Consider the following 6000-nt stretch of genomic DNA (forward strand, 5'->3'; position numbering starts at 1 on the left):
AAGAAGGGAGTGACACTAAGAAGATAAAGGTAGCAAGTGTTTGCAAAAGTAGGCACTCCTTCGTTCACACTACATTTTCCTCTCTGGCTTGTTATGCTGTGACAGCTGTGTGTGGGCTTATTTAGCGCTCAAATTGTGTGACAATATGCTAGCTTATATCAGCAGAACATGTAAAGACATGGTTTCACATACGCACAATGAGCCCAATTACTCTCGGCGACAGTGGTGCTCACTTCTGGATCATATCTAACTACAGAGGCCAGTTCCTCTCAAGTGAGTCCGCGCCGAGCTTAAAGCTTGATCCAAAACCACCGGGGTCCTGGAGGTAAAATGAGATCAACTTGTAAGAGCAAGGGTAGTTTTAACATGCTGCGTCCGCTCTATGGATGTGGTTTTTAACTGATGCAATTTGCAGATCTGGTGGATGAACATATGAAGGCACTCAAGTATCCTTCATTCACTACATCCATGCTGAGATTGCTGAACGTTTGTTCCACCTTTTGAAAATATTGTTTGTAAAAAAATGATTTTGTCCCCCTTTCATAAATTTAAAGGATGCTAATGAATGAGATACCAGCCTTCTAGAATGGCAACTGTACAAAAACATGACCTTAGCACACACTCGACAACAATTTAGTTTGCACTCCAGCTCCTCCACTTCAGCTAAGAACCAATGCAACACAACATGACAGGAGCTGGTGGAGTGGTTGTAGAGGAGGAGGAGGAGGTGGAGGAAAACAAACAAATAGGGGGAGAGGGGCCATGACGAAATGTCCACCAGATGTTGTGGGTCTTCTTCCAATTACATGTCTGATGGCTTCATCTGTTAGCACACTTCCAATCAGGGGAAAGGGTTCAGGGTGCTTTGACAGTATGTTTTTTTAAAAAATTGGTCTGGATTGTTTGGGCACATCTCATTTGATTTCCAGGAGTCCTCGAAAATGACAATACGTAAACAACAATAAAGAATGTGGAATTGCTCAATGTAATGACATAAACTTTTGAGGATTGGAAAAGTTTATTTTGATTTCTGTTACTGCCAAATTTATGACAAAACTCTGTCCAATGAATGAGCTACTTGTGAGTTCATGCGATTTTTGTTTATATGTGCTGGTTCATTTGTGTGAAACTAAATAAACCCAGTAATAAACCCAACCACGTAAACATATTCTTTAGGTTTAATTGAGCTAAATGCTAATACTGGCATGGCAACGTGCTCATAGCCACAATACTGCAGATGTTGAGCTGATGTTTTGGTATGATACTTTTTTGTTCACCATCTTAGGTGATGTTATCATGTTAGCATGCTAATATTGGTTTATTACACCTTAGTTTTGCATGTTCGAATGCTAATACTAATTAATTACTTAACTGCATCTTAGTTTACCATGACAGCAAGCTAATATTTGTCAATTAGCACGAAACAAAAAGCACAGCTAATGCTGATTTGATCATACAAAGCAGGCCACAAAAGTCTTTGGGATTCATCCTCTGGGGACCATGATATATACAATGGCTGTGTTTGAAATGATGTACTTCCCTCAGTACACTAAGATATAGTCTTGCATGTTAGGACTCTTGCATGTATACTACTTGAATTTCCCCTTGGTACTCTCAAACCACACACTGCCGCACTGCACTTGCTGGAAATAACCGTTACATCCGTCAACATATCCGCCGGCTTTAATTGTTTTACCCTGAAATGAACGTGATTTTGTGCCCTCTTAACGCACGCAATACAAACACTGATGGCTTCTGTCCAACAGCACTCTGGTGGTAGAGAGTAAAAAAAAAAAAACATTTCTGTGAGGTTCTCAGAAACAGCTACAGCTTTCTTACAGATTCTTTGCATCTTTTTTCCCTCCTTTTCCGCTTAGTAGCCAACATGGTGACCTTTGAGTGTGGAACGTGTCCAGCATTTAGGACTCCATTTTTGGATTGTTTTGAGTGCATACAGGTGCTTGTGGTGCGCTCAATGTTTGCATGTCAGTGTCAACGCCCGTAGGTACGCCGTTTGGAACCCGGCTAATATTCAGTGTCTTTAATGGGTGATCAAATATTTCATACAAAACAGACTCATCCAAATGAGTTTATATCATTATGAATAATTGTTAACTCACTGAAGGCAGGATGTGCGGCTTATTTTTTAATCTTGCAAGACTTCAGTGTCGGTCCATAAAGGGACTCACTTTGTTCCACGGTAAGCAGTCTTGGCACCCTGTCACACCCCAAGGTGGACAGACCTGATCCATGTAAGCCAGTGTGTGTGTGTGTGTGTGTGTGTGTGTGTGTGTGTGTGTGTGTGTGTGTTACACATGTACACTAACTTAGAAACATGCACTTCAATTTAAAAAGCCGTCCGTTTGAAACTGCAGCGCGTTGCATCAGGGTGTGGTGATGGCGACGGGTGGAAATCATAAAAAAATTATAAAACACTCCATGAGAATTCATAAGGTGACAGCGCTCTCGAGGGTGACCTAATGTGATGGGAGGGTTTAAGGAGAGCTATCCGGTTCGAATGCGACTTTGATCCCGTCGTCCTATCCAGCCCTTCCTCTCCCTCTCTCCCTCTCTCCACCTCTACCTCATAGGCACCTCATCATCTTGCTGCTTGTTATAGCGAGGCTTCGGTAGGCTTTTGATAGCCGGACACGTGTAAAACGCTGCAGCTGCACGTCCAAAAACTCGTTTCTTTTTACTCTCTCGGCTTCCCATCCTGTCGGCCTTTTGATTCAAAGAGAAGATGATATTTCAGGGAGAGCTTTCTGCAAAGCATATCAACATTTCTTTTCTTGACCTTCCAGAGGACACCGTATCCTCTGCTTTTCTTCTCTGCTGTTTTTCCACCTTTCACCCTCTGGTATTTTCCTATATTTCCTCCTTCAGACTCACTCTCCGTAATCTATTTTCCTGTCTTTTCATCCCCAGGCTCTTCTTCTTTCTCTCGCTCCCATGGGGTCTCATCTTCTCCTGTGTATCAGCCAATCATTACATTCCACACTGTTCAGATAATGCTGCTTTCACTGCATCTGCTTGATGATCGGGAGATGCATCTCTACACTCGGCATCTGCGATATCACCAATTGAGAAATTTCCCTTTTTGGTGCGTTCTTTTTTTTAGCTTTTCCTTTCGGCTCACTCATTTTTCTTGGTTTTCATTGGAAATGACAGAGAATATTTCGGGAATGTTCATGCAGGACACATAAAGGATAAGCTCCCAAACATCTATGAGTGCACCTTCCAAATTTACCCCTGTGTTGCTCAACGTGGACAACGCAGTTTTAAAACAGAGGTAATTAGACGTGATAAAGCTTTTGGCGAAGCAAAGGGTTTCCCGTAATTAAAATTAGGCATTGGCACCCACCGAGGCTTGTATCAGGACTCAAGTGAACGCTGTTATTGGCAGCTCGTTGTACACCACGGATTTAAGCTTGGAAACCTGATCGTCCGTTGGACTGTGAAAAAAGCATTTTTGCAGAGAGAGCGAGGTAGTCAGTGGAGGGGATAATATCCATCTCTTGGGCAACACCGAGTCTCTGCTGGACATTAGCACCTGTGCGTGCACAAAAATGTATTTATATTTTCTTTCCTACACTACATCTACTTCCAATCCTTCAAAATGAAGGCGATATCCACCCAATATTCCTCTTATTCTATCAGCAAGGCCGGTTACCTTGACGTGTCTTGATGCTACATGCCTGGTTGTGTCTTACGGGATAACCACAGTCTTGTTTTTATCCTGTCAGTTTGACCCTCAGCTCTCTGCCAGCGTCTGGCACAAAACATCTCAAAGTAGGGTTCATTTGGGAATCATAAAAGGCATGACGGGACAGGATGGCAGTTATTATCAAGCATGAGCCAAATGTTTCAAGAGTATGTTTTTAGAACAACCAAGCGGACAATTTCTCAGATTAGTTCACTGTTTTCAGGGAATGCCAGGAACAAACGACTGCATTCAGCTGCATTGTGATTTAAGACGTGCAGATATTTGCTTTTGTCTGGTTCCTTAAAGCTGCACTAATCAATACTTCTAGATTGACATCATACAAAACATTGTTATGTTTAATGTGAAGTTGTGGAGTTGTTTACAGTGGTAAAACACCAGAGGATTATCAGCCAACTCAGCAGTTTCTCTCAACTCTGTGGAGCATTTTAGTGTCATTCATTGTTTTGGTTTCACGACCACCAACTTTAATATATTGGTTTCCTTTTACTGTCCGCATCAAACTTGTTTTTAGCCACAGCTGGCAGAAACCTCTGTTAAACCTACTATATGCTGTCAAGGTTAGAGGTTAGCTGGTGAACAGAGCTGCTGAAGGACTCCGGTGTTGGTGAATAGACTTACATTTGTTTTATGGCTACAAACACCGCTCCAAAAGAATGCTGACATTTCTCTTGGTCTGCTGGATGTATAAATGGGAGTGTTTGCTAACACATTTCTCTTAGGTCAGCATTGTGTTTACGCTGTTCCTATGGACTTATAGGATATCGGAGACTACACCCCAACAGCCATGTTCAAGTTTGACTTCCTACTGTAGTTGCACCGTTTTCTAAATCAAATGTCTCAAAGTATATTTGAAAAATGTACAACCTGTATTATGTCAAACTTTGTTGTAACTATGTCACAGTGTTCTATCATTTCAATGTTTGGTTTGCTGAATAATACAATTCTACTGGCCAAGCTGTAAGAAGTCCCTCTAATCACATCTCCTCCAAGCTTTTCTCCAATGAAAGAAACTCCAGGGGAGGAAGAAAAAGTGATTACAGCCTTTAAAACTCACTGTTCAGTATCACCAGGCCGTATCACCGAGAGCCATTAGCCTCTCCTCTCTGTGTCTGCCTGCTAACAGGGTGTTTCTGGCCTGCAGCAGTTTGGCTCTCAGTGCGCCGGGTGAAAAGACACACAGGAGAGTCAGGGTGGGGTGGACACACCGGGGGGAGGCTGGAGGTGTTAAATACAGTTGTGTTGCCACAAAGTACGTGTATGTGTGCGTTTTGATTGCAAAAAACATAGCAGGCCAGAACTAAAGGAGGGATACAGCCAAAGAGGATTGTGGGGGATTTGTATTCATTTCCACCCATTTGTCACTTGAGAGAGGATTTAGGGGAAAGGTTGAAGGAGTTTTTGCGGAGTGCAGGGTCAGTTTAATGTATCTTTTGTTTGGCTTTGTGGTTAATGCAGCTCCATTATGATGCAACCAGGGCCTGAATAAGCCATGACTGTGGTTAAACTCATGTTTCCTCAATTGTAATAAATGGAAAGAAATTAAACTGATATTTTCTTGAAGCCCAGACCAGAGAGGGTTATTTTATACCTCCCAACACAACAAAACACTATTATTATGTGCAACTATGTCGAGCGCTGTGTGTCTGCATGGTCGGATATTGTTACCCAGACTCTAACCGCGTCATTTGAGGTGCCACAATGTTGAGGAGTTGCTCTTGAACTGGCGGTCATGACGATGTTTCTTGAGGGTGATTATTGTACTAGACAGCATCTGTAACTCTAATTTAATCATGAAAGAAAACTAAAGGTAAAAGATGACTGATGAGATGACAGAGAGAGAAACGAGGAAAAGGAAGAGGAAGAAGCAGTTGTCAGGGTTCACAGTTAGGGTCAGCAGGTTGAACAGTAATCAGGTTTTAATGTGAAGGCATCTCTGCAGCTGACTGAGTGGAGATTCATGTACTAGTAAATGCATACACACACACACACACACACACACAAACACACACATATGGTACACAATTGCCTGGGTGCTTAGCATAATCAGCATCCCACCACAATCACCAATCACTATCAGTGGCCTTGCAATCACTGCAGCAGAGCTGCAGCCAGTCAAATGATGGATGAGCGGTGATGTCATCAGGATGTTATCATCTGGTTGGTTAATGACAGGAAGTCTGAAGAGCAGAGGTCATGGCCTTCAGGAGTGTACCTTGAGGCCTTATTGTTTTGCATGACCTTTTTTTTCTGGAACTTTCAACTGCATCTCACGG

The sequence above is a fragment of the Brachyistius frenatus genome, unplaced genomic scaffold (assembly GCF_029030835.1).
Source record: "Brachyistius frenatus isolate BFR_SWC_R1_liver_20210118 unplaced genomic scaffold, ASM2903083v1 Contig_69, whole genome shotgun sequence".
Classification (NCBI taxonomy): Eukaryota; Metazoa; Chordata; class Actinopteri; family Embiotocidae; genus Brachyistius; species Brachyistius frenatus.